Source organism: Hyperolius riggenbachi, chromosome 1 (assembly GCF_040937935.1).
Source record: "Hyperolius riggenbachi isolate aHypRig1 chromosome 1, aHypRig1.pri, whole genome shotgun sequence".
Classification (NCBI taxonomy): domain Eukaryota; kingdom Metazoa; phylum Chordata; class Amphibia; order Anura; family Hyperoliidae; genus Hyperolius; species Hyperolius riggenbachi.
In genome coordinates this window covers 122,404,486-122,430,115 of record NC_090646.1, presented here as the reverse complement: position 1 = coordinate 122,430,115, position 25,630 = coordinate 122,404,486, and the positions used below count along the sequence as shown (strand labels likewise).

Genomic DNA, 25,630 nt, shown 5'->3' with positions numbered 1-25,630 from the left:
GCCAGAGCACTAACTGCATAGAGTCTGTATGTTCTCCTCATGTCTGGGTGGGTTTCCTCCGGGCACTCTGATTTCCTACCGTATCCCAAAAACGTACAGATAGGTTAATTGGCTTCCCCCTAAATTGGCCCTAGACTACGATACATACACTACACAACATAGAGATATAACTGTGGAAGGCATTCGATGAGGAACAGTTAAAGAGGTATTTTAGCAAAAAGGGGGGAAACTAATTAAATCCAAAGCAAAGTGAGAAGTTAAAAAATAAAAGAGAGCTCAAGAACTGATAGATATTCGCCATGTCATTTGTTTATATTGTTTGAACCACAATCAGGCTGCATGCAATCATCTTTACTACTGGCAGACACAAAAAAAACTAGACAGCACCAACTAACATTATTTATAACCACACCCACACCTTTTTTATACAGAAGTCAGCCTATATAAAAAAGGAGGAGAAGTTCTATTTGCTGTGTAAAGAATATAAACTCCCTTTGGAAATCCCCACAATATTCTGCCTTCTATAATTGGGTACATCATAGCCTGACAGTAAAAAGAGTTTACAGTGAATATATGCATATTCAGTGTATGGGGCTGGTTACTAGATGGAAATTCCAAGAGTACACTAAAAATACATTTTATCAAGTGGTTATCTGTTGGGGGGAGGCGGCTGCTTTATAAATGAATAAGAGTGGGATGAACAGAAAGAAGATCAAAGTATCGTTTACTGTCTCTCAGAATCACTATTCCATGATCACAGCAAGAGAGACTTAGCACAACTCAGCTACACTGGGCCCGTTTCCACTATCACGAATTCGCATGCGTTGCCCGCATGCAAATTCGCATAGCCAGTACAAGTGGATGGGACTGTTTCCACTTGTCCGTTTTCCTGAACGTTTTTCTGTGCAGAAAAAATCTGCATGCTAGGGCCCTCAGAATTCGCCTGCGTGTGGAATGCAGGCGAATCGCACGCAATGTATTTAATAAGGAAATCGCATGCGTTTTCCCCATGCGTTTTTTGCCGCATGCGATTTCGCATTTAGACTGGAGGTGCAGTGAAACCTTTCCAGTTCTCCACAACTGCTTACTGAGCTCTATTGCCTTTTGAATTAAACTGGGAATTTATCTAACACAGGTGACAAGTGACAAGGAGTTGAGAGCATTGCCTATACAAGAGACAACACTCAGCAGTGATTCTATCAATGTGAGTACCTATTCATGTGACTTGTTCCAAAGAGAGAGCATCCAATACCTCCCAGCTGTCAGTTGAGAAGAATCTATGAACCGGTAGAGCAGAGAGTTAAAGCAAACATGAAGCAAAAAAAAAAAAAACAGAACAAAAAACCCCCGTATGATACAATGAATTGTATATGTAGCATGGATAAGGAATAGAACATTAGTAGCAAAGAAAATAGTCTCATATTTTTATTTTCCGTCATATAGCTTTTTTAATAACATTGCATCATTCTGTCACAGTTGCAGTTTGAAAAGCACACTCTGTCTTTTAAACTATAAAACAAAGCAGAAATAAAGACCCTTTGAACTTTCATGCAGTAAAACCTTATCTCAAGCTGCCTCTCACTGTGTCTTGGCTGTCCAAGTGCTACAGAAAACAGGACTGAATTCGACCCTGTGAATCAAATAGCTCAGAGAAGCTCATTTGCATAGACAGCAACTGAAGTTTTTTTTTAACTCTTCCTGTACTGGAAAACAATATGAAACTATATTCTTTGCTACTAATATTCTGCTGCTTAGCTGTACTACACATACAATTCTTTATATCATACGTTTATTTTCACTCCACGTTATCATACACGCCTTCCCACTCTCCTCCCGGTCTACTCGGTCCCCCGCAGGCTCCTCTGTCTGAATCTCCCACCGCAGGAGACTTTGGCAGTCTTCGGGAGTGCTCTGGCTCTGTACTGTGCACGCGCGAGTGCTAGAGAGAGGGCGCTTGCACATGCGCAGTACAGAGCGGCTAGTCTTCGGAAGCCCGAGTGCTTCCAAAGACTGCCGAAGCCAGCCCAACCCGGAAGAGAGCAGTCCACAGTCGAACAATGGTGGACTGCTAACGGGTGAGCCTGCAGGGGAAGGCAAAAACCGGGAGGAGAACAGGAGGGCTCTACAGGACCCAGAGCCTTCCCTCTCCTTAGGTGAGTATATGTTTTTTTATTTTTAAATTCGCTTCAGAATCTCTTTAAATTCATATTATAAAACTGGAATTAAAGGCTGACCTGAAGGTAAGACATGGAAAGTACAGCTCCCTTCCAAATGGCGAGTATTCGTGTTTTGTCACAAACAGCGGGGGCGTGTGCCACAGATTATATCGCAGCACAAACACAGCTGATCATTGAAGAGTAAAAACTGTTCATTCAAATCATGTTACAGTAACAGTCCCTGAAAAAAGGAAGTATAAACACCATTGTGGTCGCTCCTTTTGCTGTACAACAAAGTGTAACCATACGCTGCCAACATTAACCGTTTACATGCTAAAGACTCTAAGCGACAGGAAACAAAGCCAATGCTGTCTATGCATGTTACAGCATGTTTCCTACTTTTCCATTTTCATATATCTCATGTTTTTCACAATTTTATTTTATACATCATTAAAATAATTAGCGCGGCATTGGGCTCGATTCACAAAAGGGTGCTAAACTCAGTTAGCACGCCCAAAGCTTTTATTAATCACGCGCAAAGTTTAGCGATGCACGGTGCGCGCGAAATGTCGCACCGGATTCCCCTAAAAGGTCGCACCAGGTGCCCCTAAAACGTTGCACCGGGTGCGCCTGAAACGTCGCACATTGCAACGTTTCATTTGTACATGGTGCGACGTTTTAGGGGGCACCCGGTGCAACGTTTCGCGCGCACCGTGCAGTGCTAAACTAACTTTGCGTGTCTTAAAGGGCTTTAGACGTGCTAAGGGGCTTTTAGGCATGCTAACTAAGTTAGCACCCTTTTGTGAATGAAGCCCATTGTGTCTACAATGTATGTCTCCATATGCAGATAAAGATTCTCACTCTACAGTTGCCCCTCGTCACAGATAATCGATTTAGTAACATTATCACACACTACTATCCAGCTGTATTATTTACAACCACGTGGCACGCGCGTGTTGCGGCGACAGTTCGCCCGTGTGTATGAAACGTCGGAGCTGTCGCCAGGCGATTGACATGTTCAATCGCCGGCTACAGCTGTCGCCGCAACCTCGCCGGAACTGTCGCTAGTCCCGCATGTGTATATGTATGTTAGGCAAGTCTCCCTAACACTGCTACTGCCTATAGAGCGCGCCCTAGTGGCTGCAGCTCTGGCGCTTTGAGTCCGCCAGGAGAAAAGCGCGATATAAATGTTATTTGTTTTGTCTATTTATATATTTTTTTATATTCTGAGCACCACATAAGAAATATACATTCTTTATGCAGATGATGCTGGCAGGCAGGAGCATGGAGCCGCAGGCAGGAGCACAGGGTAAGAGGCAGGAGCATGGGGCTGCAGGCAGGAGCACAGGGTAAGAGGCAGGAGCATGGGGCTGCAGGCAGGAGCACAGGGTAAGAGGCAGGAGCACAGGACTGCAGGCAGGAGCACAGGGTAGGAGGCAGGAGCACAGGGTAGGAGGCAGGAGCACGGGGCTGCAGGCAGGAGCACAGGGTAAGAGGCAGGAGCATGGGGCTGCATGCAGGAGCACAGGGTAAGAGGCTGGAGCATGGGGCTGCAGGCAGGAGCACAGGGTAAGAGGCAGGAGCACGGGGCTGCAGGCAGGAGCACAGGGTAAGAGGCAGGAGAACGAGGCTGCAGGCAGGAGCACAGGATAGGAGGCAGGAGCATAGGGGTTCCGGCAGTAGCACAGGGTAAGAGGCAGGAGCATGGGGCTGCAGGCAGGAGCACAGGGTAAGAGGTAGGAGCATGGGGCTGGAGGCAGGTGCATGGGGTAAGAGGCAGGAAAACGGGGCTGCAGGCAGGAGCACAGGGTAAGAGGCAGGAGCATGGGGCTGCAGGCAGGAGCACATGGTAAGAGGCAGGAGCATGGGGCTGCAGGCAGGAGCACAGGGTAAGAGGCAGGAGCTTGCGGCTGGAGGCAGGAGCACAGGGTAAGAGGCAGGAGTACGAGGCTGCAGGCAGGAGCACAGGGTAGGAGGCAGGAGCACGGGACTGCAGGCAGGAGCACAGGGTAGGAGGCAGGAGCATGGGGCTGCAGGCAGGAGCACAGGGTAAGAGGCTGGAGCATGGGGCTGCAGGCAGGAGCACAGGGTAAGAGGCAGGAGCACGGGGCTGCAGGCAGGAGCACAGGGTAAGAGGCAGGAGCACGGGGCCGCAGGCAGGAGCACAGGGTAGGAGGCAGGAGCATGGGGCTGCAGGAAGGAGCACAGGGTAAGGGGCAGGAGCATGGGGCTGCAGGCAGGAGCACAGGGTAAGAGGCAGGAGCATGGGGCTGCAGGCAGGTGCATGGGGTCACAGGAAGGAGCACAGGGCTACATGCATTTGTATGGGGTCACAAGCTGGAGCACAGGGCTTAGGGAGGTGAATGGGGCCGCAGGCAGGTGCATGAGGCTGATGGCCGGAGCATGGAGCCGCAGGCAGGTGCATGGGCTCAGAAGCAGGTGCACGTTGCTGAAGGCAGGTGCACGAGGCTGCCGGAGCATGGAGCCGCAGGCAGGTGCATGGGCTCAGAAGCAGGTGCACGTTGCTGAAGGCAGATGCATGAGGTCGCAGGCCAGGGCACGGGGCAGCAGACAGGTGCATGGGGTCACAGACAGGAGCACGGAGCGGCAGGCATGTGTGTGGGGTCGTAGGCATGAGCCCAGGGCTGTAGGGAGTGAATGGGGCCGCAGGCAGGTGCACGAGGCTGCAGGCAGGTGCATGGAGTTGCAGGAGGAGCACAGGGCTGCAGACAGGTACATAGGGTGGCAGGCAGGAGCCCAGGGCAGCAGGCAGATGCATGGGGTCACAGGCAGGAGAATGGGGCTGCAGGCAGGTACATAGGGTGGCAGGCAGGAGCACAGGGGCACAGGAAGGAACACAGAGCCACAGGCAGAAGCACAGGGCTGCAGGCAGGCGAATAAGGTTGCAGGCAAGTGCATGAGGTTGCAGGCAGGTGCACGGGGTCCCAGACTGGAGCAGAAACCCCTTAATCAATCCTTGCCATGTACTAATGAGGACCAAAAGTCCGAAACAGGCTGTCTACACGTGGGGTTGGTGTGGCTGTGTCATATTTAAAGCTATAGACTTGCTATACACCAGCAGTTCTGGATGCTAGCCTGGCTTACAGGGGCATAAAGAGATAATTTGCATATTCAGTAGAGGTGCATTGTGGTTAACCACAAATGTTCACTTAAAGCTGAATTATTGCAGAAGTTTTCTTCTGTTTTAAGAAGGCAAATCACTCCACTCTCCATAGGACAGTACATGCAGCTGCATACACCAGTAGTTGCAGTGTTGTTACACAGGGCCAGTTCTCTCATGAAGCAAGGGGAAACATGTGCATCAGGCGCAGAGATTTCAGGGGCAGCATTTCCGTACTGTGTGTACCTTCCTGAGGAGGAATGGAGTGGCTGAGGGTGAGCAGTCTGTTTGTTGTCACAGACTCACAGCCAGCCAGTGTGCTATTGTTTTGAGCTGCAGCATGTCATATGAGAACATTAAATGAAGCAGAGTACATTGTTGGGTGCTGTGTAATCACTCCAAATTAGGAGATGGGGCACATCCTCACAAGTTTGCCTCAGGCAGCAAAAAGTCTAGAACCGGCCCTGTTGTTACAGTGTTTACAGAGGTTTGCTGGGATCACAATATACACAGAAAGACAGCATATACCACAGCTGGGCACTATGTTACTCATTATCAGTGTTGCTTATGAATTTTCGACAAAATCATTTTCGCATAGAAAATGCAATTTTCGATTTCGAGAAATTTTTGTGTATAATAGCTTGTATTTTCAAGTTTTTCATGGAAATGCGAAAAATACATATTTTCCCACAAAAAAAGGCACGACAACACAGAAAAACTATATTTTTATCACAAAAAAATCTGTATTTTTACCATGAAAATTCGAGAAAACTGCAAAAATAACAAAATAACTTTCAGTAGAATTTTCACTCGAAAATCGAATTTAACATTATTTTCGCAAAAATTAATGCAAAAAGAATATTGGCAGTTTTGCTCATCACTGCTCATTATTATTTAGTATTAATATAGCGCCAACATCTTCCGCAGCGGTTTACAGAGTCTTGTAACTAAGGCCTGGTGCACACCGAGCGGTTTTTAAAGTGATCCGCAAACTGCTTATGCCTTGGAAAACGCTTGGCTAATGTATTTCAATGGGATGGTGCACACCGGCGGTTTGCGGTTTTTAGCAAACCGCAAACGTGGGTCCTGCAGCACTTTTGCGGTTTGCAGAAGCGTTTCTGCATCAATGTAAAGCAGGGGTCTCAAACTCAATTTACCCGGGGGCCGCAGGAGGCAAAGTCAGGATGAGGCTGGGCCGCATAAGGGAGTTCACGTGTCCCCGCCGCAAAACGAGGGCTGCAGAGCCCCCAAATCGCCCCGGGGGGCAATCCGCCGGCATTTCCTGGAAGGGGCAGAGCTTTCAGCTTCAGCTCTGCCCCTCCTGACGTCAATCGCGGCGGATCGCCGCCTCTGCCCGCCCCTCTCACTCTTCCTTCACAGAGAGGGGCGGGGGAGAGGCGGCGATCCATTCGGCGATTGACGTCAGGAGGGGCAGAGCTACAGCTGGAAGCTCTGCCCCTCAGCGCAGTCGTGGATGTTTGCGCGGGGGATTTGGGGGTCTGCAGCCCTTGTTTAGCGGCGGGGATGCGGCGGATTACTTGGGAGCACTGAAGCGAACTATAAGGTAAAATGGGCAAATATAGTTCGCTTCCGTGTCTCTTTTGCTTTTGCCGGCAGGCAGGGCCGTTTTAAGCAACAATGGGGCCCCAGAGCAAAATAAACCTGCCCTCCCCCCAACCCCCCCCCCCCCCCCCCCCAACAGATACCCTGGAACAAAAATCAGCATTAAGGGACCTTTTTTGCAGCTGGTATAGTCAGGGTGTGAAGCCCCAATTGGTCGGAGCTCCACATTCTGGCTACCCCAGCCTGCATGGGGGACAAGGGGTTAAAAAGTTTCAGGAGGGGGGACCCCACATAATTTTTTTAAAAAAAATTCCCACACTCTAAACATAAAAAAAAAAAAAATGGGAAAATAGGAAAAAATGCCAGGAATCTTCATACAGCCATATTGTGGCTGTATAGCGATCCCTGGCCAAAGCGCTGCGGCTGCGTATGGACCCCCTGGAAACCCTGTCTGGAAATGTATTGCTCTTTCTTTTGATACATGTAAAATTACACTACCGTTAGGTTTGCTACTAAAAGTGACATTTACCGCATTTAAAAGTATACTATTTTCCTTCGAAACTTTAAAATCGATTTTCTCAAAAACTATAAGGTCTTTTTGAAAAATTGTTTTTTCCTCTTATTCCTAATGATCTCCTTAACATATCCTGCAAATTTAGGCTTTCTAGCATTTGAGGTGGATTTGCTAGCATTTGAGGTGGATTTGCTATTAACCATTAAAGTCGGCGGGTTTTTAAATGTGTAGTTTTTTCCTTTGCAACTTTAAAATCGATTTTCTCAAAAACTATAAGGCCGATTTGAAAACATTTTTTTCCTCTTGTAGCCACTGGGGGCCCCTACAAGCTCTGGGGCCCTGGGGCCACAAAATGTTGTATCGCGGGCCGCAAATGGCCCGCGGGCCGCGAGTTTGAGACCCCTGATGTAAAGTATAGGAAAAGCTCAAACCGCTCTGGAAAACGCTACATCAGAGATGTTTTCCAGGCTTTTTTTTTTACAGAAGCTGTTCAGTAACAGCTTTTACTGTAACAATATTTGTAATCTGCTACATAAAAACGCTCCTAAAAACGCTAGGCATGTTTAGAAAACTTCTCTAAGCATGGCTAGAATTGCTCTGAAATCTGCTCCTAAAACTTCTAGCGTTTTGAGGATCTGCTAGCGGTTTTGGTGTGCACTGGGCCTGACTGTGCCTCAGCTCACAATCTAATCCTTACCATAGTCATGTGGCAGTTGTAGTCTAGGGCCAATTTAGGGGAAGCCAATTACCGTATCTCGTAAAAAACATATTGAAAACCACGTGTGCTGCCAAACAGTGCACCCAATTCTAACAGATAAATACAAGAGTCATACAGAAATTTTTTAGACTGAGTCTGAATTTCTACCCTGTTAGCAGCTGGGGAATAAATTCTGCATTAATAAAGGATTGATGTTGAATGCTGTTTACTCATGAAGACGAAGTGGTGACAAAGCAGTGAGCACCGGTCCAGCTGCAGAGCTAGAATAGGCGCCTACATCAGTGCAATGGCAGACAACTCACATCACAGCACGTAGCAACAAACCATCCACAATGACCTGAAATGTTCAAAGGTTTGTCCACATTAGGTGTCATGCTAACACCTGAACAGAATGACATTAGAGTTCATAAATGCTGTGAGCTTTTGCCAATCCCCAGTTCAGACCCAAAGACATCCTTTGCTTTATTGGTGGCTTTTGATAAATTATCACATTAAAATCACACACCAGAAACAAAACAAAAGTCATTGCAATGGAAGTATAAAGGAATGACCATTCCAAAAACATTCTAGCTAATTGCTTCTGCTGAGAAGAAATTGAGTATATTGTTCTATTATTCTGGGATGTCAAACAAAGGCATAGTAATGGTGAGTATGCTTCAAAAAGTGGTGTTCATCAACGGTGACCACTACACCTCCCATCAACAGTAAGTATTACCCTTTGTAACGTTTGCGGAATCGTTTTCGTGGTCAGCGCACGAGATGCGCACTGACACAGCGAAAACCTTCCACAAGCGTATCATTGGGTGAACCCAGGCTAGGTGCAATGTACCAGCAGAGGGCAATTCCCAGCGGCAGATGGCGCTGTGGAGTGCAGACGAGTACAATCGCTGCACGGCCACAGATGCCAGATGGGGATTGTACAGATCAAGACAATGCGGGGCTGAACAGCCCATAAAGAGAAAGAGCACAGGGACAGGACGAATGTGTGTTCACCAATCTAGTCACGACCCTGCGACGGTGAACACACATCAGCAGAAACAAAAGTAGGAACGCGATCGCGAGAAAGGCGATCGCCAGAAGTGACACAAGACAGACTAGAACAGAACACAAGAGGAGCAAAGGCACAGCAAATAATACAATGAGAATGATAAAGAAAATAACAAACGCTAACTAAAGGCGAACACCGCACTCATTCGCAACAGCGAACGCGTTTATAGCGCGGTCTCCGCGTGTTAAGCACAACAGAGACAAACACGCCTAATTAACCACCGACAGACAAACACAAAACAAAGAACGTGAACGCTTGCTTAACGGTTACCTCACCGAGCCTACAGCAAGCGCCCGTATCAGACAAGACAGACAAACGAGAAACAGGAACTAGGCAGAAAGGATCCACCGCTCTTCCGCCAGAGCAAGTGTGATCCAAGCAGGAACACAGATCAGAAAGATCCACAGCCACTAACGCTAGCGGCTAGTGCGATCTAAACAAGACAGATCAGATGAGGTAGCCGGAAGCAACTGCAGCTCCAGCTTACACTCCAGAAACTAGATCAGAAGGATCCATAGCCACTAACGCTAGAGGCTATTGTGATCCAGGCAAGACAGATTAGACGAGGTAGCCAGAAGCGACCGCAGCTCCAGCTTATACTCCAGAAACTAGATCAGAAGGATCCACAGCCACTACTGCTAGAGGCTATTGCGATCCAGACAAGACAGATCAGAAGGGGCTACCAATAACTACCGCAGCGCTGGTTATCACCCCAGACAAACAGAACGATTTCCTGTCGACCACCGCTGGGACAGGACAATCGTAACAGACAAACAAACAGATATGCAATCCTAACTGCACTAGGGAAACTGCCTAGTGTAGTCCTAAGAATTACTCTAAGATAACTTTAACAAGAAGTAGCATGGCTGACACTCAAAGAGTGTTTACTACAAACCCTGAAGGAATGACCAGCAAAGCATTCTGGGAGCAGAGAGCTCTTATAGTGCCAGTCATCAAAGGAGGCAGGTAGGGGATTTGCATAACGAATGCATGCAAATTCCTCAGCAGCAGAACAGACTAGAAACTTGCAATGGAAATACAGGTCTTTCTTCCAGAGACCTGCAGCCCACAGACTAGAGGAATGGTCAAACAGCTGTCTGCCAGTGCAGCCAGCTGAGCGGATCATCACACCCTTCCTCTTCTTCACACCTGGCTCCATGACGAAGCTCCTGTGTGTTTACCAATTTCCGGACAGCAATAACCTTCAAGCAGCTGTCAGGGAGTTGGTGTGCAGCAACTCCCAAAGATAGGCTCCTCAGGCAATACTGACAGTGATGCAAAGGCTACAACAGTGCATTGTCCTCCAGGGTGAATAAGTGGATCAGGCTGAAGTGAAGTTTAACCTAAGTTCCCCCGAGCATCAATGGCCACATAGTTCATGTGTAGGACCTCTGTAGCTATTTATATTGAATACTAGTGACCTTAGCCCGTTTAAAAACGGGATAGGTCTGTCATCGCTCCGCATGCCTGCCACGCGCTCACATGCCTGCCCCTCCTGGCCCCCCACCACGTCATTCCCCCAGCTCTCCTCAGGGTCTCTGTGTCCCTCCCTGCACATGCGCACTGCAAAAAAACACACACACAGGGACATGGGACGCAGAGACACTTGTATTTATTAGGTAGGATTGTTTTCTTGTCTGGAGTTCTCTTTTAACCACCACAGGTTATTTGCCCTTAAAAACCACAGCGATTTTCACATTTCAAGCTCCTCCCATTCATTTGCCAATAACTTTATCGCCACTTATGATACCAAAATGATTTATACATCGTTTTTTTTGCCACAAATTAGGCTTTCTTTGGATGGTATTTTTTGCTAAGAATTATTCCAGAAATGGATGACCCGTTTGCAACTGTCCTTGGCTGCTGCGGGAGGCTTCAGGAGCCGAAATGTTTCCAAAGACAGGTCGCTCCGTACTGCATATGCGTGAGCACACATTCTCGCGCATGTGCAGTACAGAGCCATCCATCTTAAGGAGCACCTGGGCTTCCGAAGACTTTCAAAGCCTCCTGCTGTGGGACATTTGAACGGGGGAGCCAGCGCTGGAACGAGTAGACTGTGTGAGGAACAGTAAATAGACTCTATAGGACACAGAGCCTTCCCCCCCCCCCCCCCTCTTTAGGTGAGTGACTTTTTTTTATTTAGCTTCAGATTGACTTTAATTCAAGTTCTGCAAAGGCATATAGGAAGGATGGAGGGTGACAACAGTGTCAGAACTGATAACAATGCAATACTGACTGTTACATTCAGCAATCAAAGGGAGTGAACAAGCAAATCAATCAGCTGCTATAAGGAGGACATCCCTAGTTCAGCAATTCTTTAATAACCCCAACCTAACTTTCGTATATCTTATGTCATAAAACTAACAGGGAAGATGCATTGGTGACCTCCTTTTGAAAAGGCTAGAAGCCTGGCTGTAATGTTGATCCTCAGGATATAATACTTTACCAGTCACATACCTGGAACAGGCATATCATGAGTGCAAGAGAAGAAGATCTAATCTTTATACTCATTACAGATTTAGAAAGCATTATGTCCAGAAGCTAAAACAGCCAATACATTAACACCACCTGCCTAATATAGTTTAGATCCCCTCCTTAGGATTCATGAACTATAGCAGCAGGTAATGTTGGCACAAGAAATTACCAATAATTGAAATATCAGTAATAGCTTCACACCTACAAATCAATATTTATGGTCTGTGTAGTATGAGTACAGCTACCTTATTTGTCTGAATACCTCCACACCTGACATTAACCTCCCTCCTCACGTCTAAAACTAACATTTCCCTCTTCATGCCCACCACTAACCTTCCCCATCTTCATGCTCAACACTAACCTTTTACCTCCTCACACCCAGTACTAACCTCCCTCTCTACCATCCCCACTACTACCACACTGTAGCCAAACTCATAATAGATCCATGCCCAAAATAAGCACACCATAGCCGCTAGTCTGCATTGCAGTCAATGAATATGTTTTGCAACATTAGAAAAGAATTGCCCCACTCAGCTGCTCATCTCATTCATCTCTCTTCTCGCTCTTCCTCCGCTGCTCTTCTCTGCCAAGATCTTCATTGGTTGGCAATTACCGAAAGTGTCCATTTTAATGTTAACCCTAACCTACAAAGCTCTCAACAATCTCTTTACCCTATACATTTTCTCACTTGTTTCCAACCCAACCGCAATCTCAGATCAGATCTGCACATGAGCTTCTTTTGTCCTCATCTAGAATCACCTCCTCGCATTCACGTATACAAGACTTCTCACGTGTTTCACCTCTCCTCTGGAATGCCCTTCCACAGCACATCAGTCACTCTTTAACCTTTGAAATCTTTAAATGCTGTCTCACAACTCATTTTTCTGCCAAGCATATGCTCTAACTTAGGCTATTCCTCCTTCGACCTCTCGTCAAGTTTTACTGCTTACTAGATAACCTAAATACACACTGCCTGCATCTATACTGCATACTTCCCCACCTCGTTTCCCCCCATTCCTTTAAATTGTAAGCTCGCAAGGGCAGGGTTCTCTCACCCTTTTGTGTCTTGGAATTTGTCATTCATTTCGGAGCTTGCACTCTGTTATACGTTTTATTCATCGTGTTAAATTTGTCATTGTAACCACCAATTCTGTATTTTGTACCAGTGTCCATATTTGATGTATATCATTGTCTGTATCATTATGTACCCCTTGTTTGTTTTCCTACTTTGTAAAGCGCCACAAACTATGTTGGTGCTTTATAAATCATTAATAATAATAATAACAATACTGAAAATCTGCCAAACTTAGATATTGCATTTCACCATCAGTTTGCAGGGTGCATGCCACGGTGTTTATTATTTTTAGCATTGTTTTCTACATGAACCAGATGTTTTTCACACTTCATCTGTTTCACAAGAATGTGAAAGTCCCCTCTCAGATTCTTGCTTCAGTAATATAGTACTTAAAAAACAGTTATGCTTGTGACGTTTTAACCTGCAAGTATACTTTTATTTTTTAGCCAATATGATTAGAGATCACCCTTAAAATACATATAATCACTTAATAAACTGCACTGCTTTATAAATTGCCACTTTTTCAACTGTCAGAGTATAAAGGATGCAACAGAAAATAAAATTGTCAACAGGGATACTGCTAAGGTTTTTGTAGCCCCAAGCAGCACACAGTCCTCCAGTAGAGGTAGGTAGCTAAAGGTGCCTCCCCCAAATAGGTGGTCCTCCAGTATAGGTAGGTAGCCAAAGGTGCACCTTGTCTCAGTATAGGTGCTCCCCCCGCCCACATAGATCAATGGTGTCAATGGGGTTCTGTATCATCCCTCTGGCTCCCCATTCTCAACACACACACATGCAGATCGCCAGGGACCCGAATAGAGGAGAGCAGCGGCACACTTCAATTGCAGGAAATGAGCAATGACCTCAGTTCTGCAATGTAAATGTACTCTGTGGTCACTGCATCGCTCTCCCCTCTGTTCACATAGCCACTGATCTGAGGTGTGTGTGTGATGAAGCGACCATACAAGTCATAGAACAGCAACGGCCATACAAGTCACAAACAGGGCAGCCTGGGAGGCCCCTGCTGTGGGTGAGGCCCCAAGCAGCCGCTTGGTCGACCTGGGCCTAACTGCATCCCTGATTGTCGATTAATAATCTATTAAACTACTTAGGCATAAAATGGAAATATTGTGAGTATAGTATGTTGAGAGTCATTTGCTAGTGAAAACTGACCAAAATAAAAGAAACATCACAATTTAGCATCAGTTTTATTTGGGTGCACCATTTGCTTTGCAAAGCTAACATTTCGGAAGAGCTCCTACTCTGAACATGGAATGTCCATAGAATTGGACTACTAAAGTAATTACTCATATGCTGAAGAAAAATTGGTTGAAGGCACAAGTGGTGTGCTACAGCTATGACTTAGTATGAGCTGCTCCATGGACCACAGAACACTGCAATAAGGGACTCACTGAAAAAACCCCGTAGCTCAGACACTTCAGATTTTCGGAAACAGTAAAAAAGGGCGCAGGTGGCTAGTGGACAAATCAGGCGCCGCCATTCACTCCCATAATAAATATCGTTTACTGGGCGCCGAACAGGAAAAAAAGGCGCCCGAGAATAATAACGTTTTCCAACGGCGCCCGAAGATTTTTAATGTTTTATAACTGCTTGTGATGATTTACGTTTCCTATTTCAATAAAACATTATTTTAAATGTTATCCCTTACTGTTTGTAAAACATTATTATTCACAAAATAAAGCGATCACTACGTAACGTAAATTGTAATATATTTTATCCCTTACTGTTTCTAAAACATTATTCTACACCCAATACAGTGATCACTAAGGAGGGTCTTAGGTTTAGGCACCACCAGGGGGCGTCTTAGGTTTAGGCACCATCAGGGGAGTCTTAGGTTTAAGCACCACCAGGGGGGTCTTAGGTTTAGGCACCATCAGGGGAGTCTTAGGTTTAGGCACCACCAGGGGGATCTTAGGTTTAGGCACCACCAGGGGGGTCTTAGGTTTAGGCACCACCAGGGGCGTCTTAGGTTTAGGCACCACCAGGGGGGTCTTAGGTTTAGGCACCAACAGGGGGGTCTTAGGTTTAGGCACCACCAGGGGGGTCTTAGGTTTAGGCACCACCAGGGGGGTTTTAGGTTTAGGCACCACCAGGGGGGTCTTAGGTTTAGGCACCAACAGGGGGTCTTAGGTTTAGGCACCAATACGGGGGTCTAGGGGTTAGGGGTAGGTACAGGGAGGGTTACTTACTAAATTTTTTTAAACGTTATTATGCATTTCACTTTTTAAACGGAAGATTAACGTTTTCACAATTGCCGATTTCATGCACATTATTTAATGATTTATAACTTTATAAAACATTATTTATAAACAAAATATAGTACAATATATTTTTAAACGTTATCCATGCTTATCGTTTAAAACCCCGCGCCCTTTTTTCCCAGGGCCCCTTTTTAACGTACACCAGATTTTCCTTGTGACCAGTTAATTCCCCATGGAGACATTTTTAGGAAATTTTCAGTGGATCTCAATAAAGTGTGCACTGTGCAGATGCAATTGCATTCACCGGCATTCACAATGTCACAATGAGCAACATTCAGAGGGTGTTTCTATACATTCTGGTAAACACAGAGGTGCCTGGCTCTTCTACTGACCACATATGCTATTGCTCCGTTGTTATTGCCTGATGAAGCGGGATCAAACCTGCGAAACGCGTTGCATATTTGGAGTTCATAAATAAAATATATTGACTGTGTTTACTACAGTCGTTGTGTGTCTAATTGGAGGAGGTAAGTCCACCACTACCTCCTCTATTTACCAAGAATTTGGTTTTTAAGCTCATTTAGCTTCCTTTTATCCTTTTGGCGCCTCTGTTCTCCTGCATACTATACATTCTGGTGATTACTATAGCCAAAGTGAATAAATAGTGGTGAAAGCAGGTGAGCGGAAGTCACCAGAGTTTTATAAAAAAAAACCAAAAAAAAAAACCTCTTAAAAGTGTATACTGAACAAAAATACCACCAATGTATTCTTTAATCGGACCTGAAGATACCGTAAAAAAAATAAATAAAAGTTTCACTTACCTTGGGCTTCTGCCAGTCCTCTGCCGTTGTCCTGTTCCCACGCATACCTGGAATGATCCTCTGGTCCCCCGCCACAGCTCACTTTCTCTTTCGCTGACTTAGAAGTCAACGTTCACTGCTCCTGGGCGGCCTGTGCCGTACGAGTTCTCATTCGTGTTCCCGTCACTGGGAGCGTCATGCGCAGGCGCAGCACAAGATCTCTACTGCGCCTGCACAGGATGCTTCCAGTGAGGGGAGTGTGACGAGGACGCGTGTGGCCAGGGCCACACAGGCGCAGTGGATGGTGACCGGTGAAAGAGAACGTGAGCCACGGCGGGGGATCAGAGGATCTTTCTAGGTATGTGCGGGCACAGGACGGCTGCAGAGGGCTTGCAGAAGCCCCAGGTAAGTAAAACTTTTTTTTTTTTTTTAAGGTATCTTCAGGTCCACTTTAAATGCATGCTTAAAGGGAACCCAAGGTGAGAGGCTGCCATATTTATTTCCTTATAAACAATACCAGTTACCTTCTGATCCTATGCTTTTAGCCATAAACCCTGAACAAGCATGCAGCAGATCAGATACTCTTACCCCAGCTGACTCAGGTTTTACTGGATTAGCCGTATGCTTGTTCAAGGGTTTTGACTCAGGCACTACTTATGCCAGGAGATCAACAGAGCTGCCAGGCAACTGGCATTGTTTACAATGAAATAAATATGGCAGCCCCCATATCCCTGTCACCTCGGGTAACTTCATTAAAAGAAAGGCAAACTTAAAGAAAAAATCCGACCAAGAACTGAACTTTATCCTAATCAGTAGCTGACACCCCCTTTTACATGAGAAATATATTCCTTTTCACAAATAGACCATCAGGGGGCGCTGTATGGCTGATATTGTGGTGAAACCCCTCCCACAAAGAAATTGTGAGTACGTACTCTTGGCAGTTTCCTGTCTGAACCCTGTTGCATTGTGGGAAATAGCTGTTTACAGCTGTTTCCAACTGCCAAAACAGCATACAGCAGCTACATCACTTGCCAGCAGTAAAAATGTCACCATGTGATAAATGTCAGAATATAAATCAGGGATTTAAAATATTTTACAATGGGCAAACACTGACTAAATCATTTATACATAATTATTGTAAAAATGAAGCACTTTTTTTATTACATTATTTTCACTGGAGTTCCTCTTTAAATACAACCAGGCTAAGTTTACTATAGATTGGACTGGAAAATCCATACTGATTCAGGCCTATTGGCTCACATAATACTGGTGGATACACCCATATCAATGTAGCTATGCCATTTCCTAATTTGGTGTTTATCTTCAAATTTACGATGTGCAACAAGATAACTTGATTTGCTTGATACAGTGCAATACACTATTCTTTCACTCTTATAGATACATTCATGTTCACTTAAAGATGCATTGCATTCTGCTTGGGTATTATCTAATATTTATTCCTTGCCAAATGTTGTGGCAGGTCCCTATCAGTACGTGGTATACATGTAGCACAAACAGGTCTGCCAATATACTTTGCAGTACATTCGAGATAAGCATTATCAGCATTCATGGGGAACCTCACAAAGTCCTCTTCGTTACAAATGGAACAGGAATAAAATAATCAGAATAAAACATGGCAAGTAGAAAACACCTTCTTAACAAATAAATAAAGTGTGTTCTCGTTCCTTTTTATTCTCCTAAGTTTTCTCCTAGGAGATAATTTTCATCTTCCATTTAAAATAACTTTTTCAGCACTCTGCAACTCAAAAAGTACCAAAAAGTAGGTGAAAAAGTACTGCCAACATTATTCTGTGTATTTTCTTGCTTGCTGCCAGTGTTGCTTGCGAATATTTGCCAAAGTCATTTTCGCACTGAAAATATTAGCGAAAACACATTGTATTTTTGCGATATGGTCAAAGAAAACACGACGTGAACATTCATGAAAAATGTAAAAAAATCACTATTTTACCGTGAAAATTCACAAAATGGGTGAAAATTGTTTAATTAACAGCGAAAATTCACTAAAAATGCGAATAAATCATAAACTTATTTCAAAATTATTTTCGATGGCATTTTTGCTCAAAAGCTGAATTTTGCATTATTTTTGCAAAAATAATTGCAGAAAGGATATTGGCATTTTTCGCTCATCACTGCTTGCTGGTGGCATTTTATTAATAAGATGTGAAATATCACCAAGGAGAAAACTTAGGAGAAAAAGCAGGTTGGATCGGGCCCTGTGTATCTTTGCCAAACAGTATTTTAAAAGCCTGATACAAGCTTATGCGCTTTGGGTCCTACGGGAGAAAAGCGCTTTATAAATGTTTCGTTGTTGTTGATACAGAATTGTATAATTGAGGTTGATACCAGCACAAGGTGACTCAAACTATGTTATATAGTGCTCACTTATTTTATAGAAATGCCAGGTATTTGCAAGACACAATAACCTAACAGTGTAGCTACCGATAACTGATGAGAGATGAGATCTCATGACTTGCTAAGAATTATTGATGAACACACTGCCAGGCGATCTTCATGCGCAGTACATAAAATGTGTACAAGGTCATTTAGGGCTGTACTACAAACGGTAATGATGATATGTCTACCCAAAATACTTATTTATGCAGGCAGTGCCAAAAGTAAAGGGGCCCACTAATGATGCTCCTCACATTATGTAGAAGTGGTAAGATTGTACAATCAAAATTGTATCATTATTTGACACCTTAAGGACGATATCAACCAATCAGAATCAATCTTTCACCATATTGCGAATGGTTGTTATGGCTACTGCACTGAGGAAACCATTCTTGCCATAATAAACCAGAAGCACGGACATAGAATACAAAATGAATGATGATCTGTATTTGACATCATCACTTACAGTTGCGTTCATCTATTTAATTCATTATTCATTATTTTACTGGGCACTTGTCTTACTGCATTGGAGTCTCAGGCTCCTGGCCAGCACACTTTCGCATGAAATGTGTTTATTCTCCCCATGTTTGCATGGGTTTCCTCCAGGCATTTCAGTTCCCTCCCACATGACAAAAACATAATGGTTGGTTGATTGGAGTTCCCAAAAAATGGGTGCCAGGCTGTGACAGGGAACAGCATCTTTGATCATATTTGCAGTACTGAGAACTCCTCTGAGGGACAGTTAGTGACCTGCATTGTAGCACTCTGTAAAGTACTATAGAAAATGTCAGCCTTAAATACTTGCATAATAATAATATGTCCCCACATTATATTATGTTACAATGAAGAGATTAATTATTGAGAGAAGAATGTAAAAGAGAGGATGTAAAGGAATAAAGTTCCATATTATGTTATCTTTTCTCATAACTATTATCCAAAGACGTAACAACAAAAGTTGTTTAGGTGATACCTTTAATGTTTAAAGAGGAACTCCAGTGAACATTTTTACTGCTGGCAGGTGATGTAGCTGCTGCATGTTTTTTTGGCAGTTGGAAACAGCTGTAAACAGCTATTTCCCACAATGCAGCAAGGTTCACAGACTGCCAAGAATACGTACTTTTCTTGTTTCTTGTGGGAGGGGTTTCACCACAATATCAGTCATACAGCGCCCCTTGATAGTCTGTTTGTGAAAAGGAATAGAGTTCTAATGTAAAAGGGGGTATCAGCTACTGATTGGGATAAAGTTCAATTCTTGGTCGGAGTTTCTCTAACTGTACAAGATTTCAACTGTACAAGATTTCAACTGTACAAGATTTCAGTTAGTCATTAAAGGTATCACCTAAATGACTTCTGTTGTTATGTCTTTGGATTCTCTCCATGACTAATACTAGACCACACGCAAACAATTATTCAATAGACCAACCAAGGCCATGTGTACTTCAGGCGCAACTAGTTTCCATACTATATTTTCAAAGGCCATTTATAGCAGGAGTTCTGTTTCAATTAACTTTTCTCCTGATTTTTCTCCCTGATGTTGTGTTTACATCTTATCAATAAAATTAATATTCATCCCCCAGCAAGCAAAAAATATTCTTCAAATAAAGTGTCTTTCATTTACGTCAATCTGATATGGTCGTGTTGTTAACCCGCGTTTGCACAGTAGTACGGCCCCAAAAATATTTTATTCATCCTGATTTACTTTGCTTAACCTTTTCTTTTAATACTTTTTACTTGTTAGGTGCTGCTGAAAAGGTATTTTGTAAATGAATTGAGAAAAACATCTCCTGGGAGAAAACTCAGGAGAAAAATGTACTGAATCAGGACCTCTGAGATAAAAATATTTAAAAGATGTGAATTAAATCTTATCCTAGGCATTGCTTACAAAGGCTAGAGAAACAATGAACATATCAGTAAACTAGTCCACTATAATCATGAGAACGGCTCAATAGAAGGTCTATCTACAATATGTGATTATTTCTAGCTTTAAAAAGAAAAAAAAAATTTGTTCACTACTAACAACATTTTTTAATAATCCAAAGTCAAGCATTTTGATCAAGATTCACCATTTAGAGCAATGCAGACTAAACATATGTTAAACCTAAATAAATAAATCATCAATAAAATGAAAAAGATTTGTTTTTTTTAAGAAAGGCGTAGAAAGTGCACAGTAAAACATTCACACTTCCCTTCCAACATCCTTCACGTTGTCTTGGTCTTATTCACGATCGCACTCTCCTTCATGCTAGATATACACAAGGCACCTTCACCATCTACAGTTAAAAGACTATAAATTGGGCACAGAATGGCACATACATGAAAAATGGGTTCCGTAGGTCACTAAACTAATCAGGTGAAAAATCAGTGGCCAAGTCCACATCTATATGTCCAAAAGGGAGTAAAATGTGGTTATATTATCTCCAGGATTGCTTGAAAGTACCGACTGCTTGTCGTTTCTTACAATACATGACTTATTTCTGATTAAAATAAGCCAAAAAGTTTAGGCAGTTACCGGGGACTAGTTATAAAAGATTACAATAGATGCTGTCTTTTCTTAATTTCCTAATTCAACCAATGTAAACACCCGCGTTTAAGTGCCAAGAGTCACATAATTAGTTCATTATTTGGCAATATGGATTATGACATGTTTATTGGCTTCAAATTCTATCAAAAGTGTTCCATTCATGACATGAATACCTTGGAATTTCATTCAAAAACGTTTGTAGTATTCTATTTAGAGTACAGTATGAGGTATTTTTTTTAAATTATTATTAAGGTGACTCTGCTGTTCGCAATCCCATAGCCCCTCTATTATTATAATAATTCAGAGAAATTGGGCAGGACACTTATACAAAATTGGACACTAAGAAATTGGAATATGTTTGCAGCTTCTCGTTAATCAGACTAAAGATTATGCTTAAAACAAAATGAAACATGGTTCCTATTGCGGACTAAATATAATTGTATAATATGTAATCATGACCCATACAACTAGAGTTTTCAGCTACCACTACCAAGTTTTGAAAGATCCTATGTAAAGCAGCAGTTCCTGAACAGCATGTTGTCTCTGGGTGGGAATTAAAAAAAAAGAGAGAAAATATCTTCCAGTATCCTCTGAATACCAGAATCTACCATCAGCGAAGCTTTAGTGGAAAAAAAACAAAACAAAAAAATAAAGACAAATCTACCTACTAGGTCTTTTTATATTTTCACTTCACTACCTGCAGTAATTATTGATGTCCATTTTTGGTCAAATTAAGAAAATCACAATTCGTACAATGTTGTCACTGTAATGACAATGATTAAAGTCCCACCTTTTAAGATGGCAATATTTTGGAGACATTGCTGATTCTCATCCCCTCTATGCATCTCATTGGGGTGCCCATCAATAGCCTAAGTAGGACCCAGGCTAATCCTGCCTGACAGCTTTGTCTATTGATTGGCAGAGGCATCTCTGTATTGCTGTTGTGTATATGGTTCATCGTCCTACCCTCGCCTGTTTCATTACATGTTCCATTGAGTTATGCAGGATGTTAGGAAGCCCCATGAGGACAGATTTTGCCACAGCATTTTCTAATGGAGGATAGGCAACATGGGGAGGAATTTCATTTCTGCATGGAGTTTGTACAGTAAGTTCTTCCTGTGTCTGCACCCATTTTTTCTGGCACTCCGGTTTCCTCCCACATCCCAAAAACATAATAATTATTTGGTTTCCTAAAAAAATTGGCATTATAGTAGGGACATCAGATTATGGCTATAATAGGGAATAGAATGATCTCCTTGAAATACAGCTAGTGATATAAGTTATCCATTGCACTTTGCAAAACTCTGTGGAAGGTGTCATATTACCTGCTTGTCACATTGGTTTGTAGCAACGACTGCTGCATGCTCCTTTCTGAAGCACCTTGATGAGTCGTTAGAAAGTATTACTATCTAATAAAAGTTTACTCTTTGAATCTTTTAACGTTAGCCAAATGGTATTACCCTAATTCAGAACTTTCTGCAATATCAATAATAATAATATCTAGTTTCACTTTAAAGTGCATCTGAGGTGGGGGAAAAAGAATTTAGATTATTTCCTAGGTAGAGGGAAGTCTGTGGATAGTCCAGAGGCTTCCCATCTCCTCCTCACCCCCACTGTTGCTGCACATGGACCCTCTGAACATATCCGACAAGAGCTTGTCAGATATGTTGTTGTGGCCAGGCTCCCTGCCATGTACAAGCACGGCTGTACTGGGCCTGCGTGAATATGGCTGCGCCTGCACAGTAAGCCAAAGCCACTCATCTGTGAGTGGCTCCATGTTACTGCATAGTATGGCTGTGCTTGAGCATGGCTGAAAATAAAAAGAGGGTCCTGGCTATTGGCGGAAGGAGTTGAGGAGGACTTACCTGTTCTTAGGTAAGTATCTACTTTTTTTTCTTACCCACCTCGAGATTGCTTTAAGCAGCTGTAAAATGTGATTTTGAACAGATAACTAAGTTAATTTCAACTATTTTGATCATTTTAATGTTAGCTATAATACTCAAACATTAGATGTATTCTAGGATCTCTGTACAGGAAACATGTATACAACAGACAAAGGGCTGTACAGTATATGACAGAGATCTTTAAAAGATTTCAATTTCCCCCATATCGTCGTGAAACAAACACTAGCAAGCAAGCTGGTAAGCTCAAAAAAGGAACAGTATAGAAATGATCAGACCCCTACAAAAAAAGGTAGAAAAATAACAGGATGAAGAATAAGAAAGTGAAAATATTAATTACCAGTGAATGGCGTAACTCCGTGGCACTGCTAAGGTGGAAATCCAAGTCTTCGAGAAGAGCCAGTGGCATAACTCAGCCGCGTTCAAGTTCCAGTAGACCCTTACACCTCTTGTGCCAGAAAAAGTGATGGAGTTGGCTGTCTGGAGGGTTTGCGAGGGTCTTGCAGTATGGAGGAGGGGGCAAAGGAGGAAGAGATCAAACAGATGTATCATCTGTACTGTGTGATAATCTACTTGCACATATCCGCTTCCTGTCACAGCAGCAGCAAGGTGAGCGTAAGGCTGCTGATGACAAAACGTAGTCTCCACCACAAGTAAGAAAGCTGTCTAGAATAAACTTAAAGAGGAACTGTCGCGAAAATCTAAAAATTTAAAACACATACAAATCACAACTCTCCTGACCTGAACCCCATAGAGAATCTGTGGGATATTGTAAAGAGAAAGTTGAGAGACGCAAGACCCAACACTCTGGATGAGCTTAAGGCCGCTATCGAAGCATCCTGGGCCTTCATAACACCTGAGCAGTGCCACAGGCTGATTGTCTCCATGCCACGCCGCATTGAAGCAGTCATTTCTGAAAAAGGATTCCTGACCAAGTATTGAGTGCATAACTGAACATAATTATTTGAAGGTTGACTTTTTTTGTTTTAAAAACACTTTTCTTTTATTGGTTGGATGAAATATGCTAATTTTTTTAGATAGGAATTTTGGGTTTTCATGAGCTGTATGCCAAAATCATCAATATTAAAACAATAAAAGGCTTGAACTACTTCAGTTGTGTGTAATGAATCTAAAATATATGAAAGTCTAATGTTTATCAGTACATTACAGAAAATAATGAACTTTATCACAATATGCTAATTTTTTGAGAAGGACCTGTATATGCTCTGGGAATGCCCTACGGTAAAAAAAACCCCACTATGGTCACAAGTTGAAACACTATTAAGGAAATTGTTGTCCCTGTCATTTAAACTGACACCAGGTTTAGCTCTTCTCAATCAAGATCTCAATACTATCTCTAAGCAGGCGCAACCTATAATATGCCACTCTTTGTCTGCTGCACTGCACCTCATCACTATACACTGGAAATCCTCTGACTCTATCTCCCTGGTGTCTAAAATTATGCAGCTTAGGAAAAAAAATCAGCAATACAGGCAATTTTAGAAACTCTGATCATGTTGTGACCCCCGAATCCCAAATTACTGAACTGGAATGGGGATACCCTGATTTTTTTCCTTTTACCTTGGTGAACATATTTGTATCCCTACCAAAGCGATGACAAGCCTTGGTTTAAAACATAACCTAGGAAACTTCATCTTGAAAAGAACAGAACACGTTTTATTGGAGACAAGGACCTTGATATATTTACCGTACTAGATACAGAAAAATATAGATGCAAAAAAAAGAAGGCTGGAGAAAAAAATACAGAAAAGGATTCCTCAGCAGTGTGAAGTGTCATGCAGGACATCACAAATTACAAAAAGAAAGTTTCACAGACATTGGATAATATGTAACTTGCAAATGTTTTATTCTGCTGCAGAGTAGCTATGCCAAAAGATCTCCGCCTCCCCCCCCCCACAGTCAACACTCTTAAAGCAACCTCATTATGTATACTAGATTAAAAATACAGTGATAGGGTCATTTTAAGGTACCCCAATTCCTTGTATAATTGGACAATTAACTGATTAAATCTAAATATAGTGCATGGAAACTATTATTTAATACTCTTCCCCTCTGTTGTTTAATGGATTGTTTTGTAGGCACCAATTTTGGAGGAAGGTGATTGTTTCTTTTTTCCATGCTTTTTTTCCTCCTTTTACCTTTCTTCTTGTCCCCTCCCTTCTGTCTTTCTCCTCCTCTGGATGCTTCCATTATGTGGGGTCAGTTTGTCCCCTGATCAGATTTGGTTACTCACATTGTCTACCTTATTCGATTTTAAAACAAGAGTTGACCTGAGAACTTTGCAAGGTGGAATATAATTCCTGAAGAAGTGAACATTACTTATAATCAAAGTCAACGAAACACACCGAGTACTTCTGTGTAAACCTTGGCTAAAAACAATGTATTTTCTATGATACTTAGTAGTTGATGGGCTCACTTCTCTAAAGTGGGGTATACACCAGGGGCGTTTCTAGGGTCCTTGGAGATCGGGGGCACCTGTGGGCACCAGGCGGGGAGGTATATTGCGCGCGCCGTGGCAAAAAATGGGCATGACCATGAGATGAGTGGGTGTGGCTATGGGTGGGGCCAAATGTACATGAACTTAGCAGCGGTGTAAGCTACAGACAACAGGCCTGCCCATCGAAATATTGGAAGGAGCCCCCTGTCCTTTATTTAGATAATTTACAATCAGTATAGGCATAGATCAAAGATGTATACGCACATACAATTTTGATTGGTCAATCACTGACCCCCAATTTTACCACCCCTGTGCAGTAAGTGGGCCAACAGACAATGAATTTTATGAACAGAGCTAAAATTGGCTAATCAAAATTGTATGTGTGTACCAGGCTTTACAGCTAATACTGTACATACTGAAAGTAGCAGGGATCAGCATACAATATAGCTGGTTTACAATCAGTAAAGGCACAGAGTAACACCTTACACTGTACACACTGGAGGTAAATCAGCACACAGTGCAGGCACTAGAGAACAGCGTATACTGTACATACTGTAGGCAGCAGAATTCAGCACACTGCACCTAGCGTGCCAAAAATATGAGGATCACTTTGTGCGGCGTGCTTATCGCGCCGCACCGAAAAATGGGT

General features: G+C 43.1%; 1 protein-coding gene across 1 annotated transcript in view; it reads right to left on the bottom strand.

The window, feature by feature from the left end:
• RHOH (ras homolog family member H) overlaps positions 1 to 23,082 on the bottom strand; it is a 68,834-nt gene extending 45,752 nt beyond the window's left edge. The window contains exon 1 of the mRNA XM_068268101.1: positions 22,864 to 23,082. The gene's annotated coding sequence lies outside the window, so the exon portion shown is untranslated. The remainder of the gene's footprint in view (positions 1 to 22,863) is intronic.
• Positions 23,083 to 25,630: the final 2,548 nt, after the last annotated feature.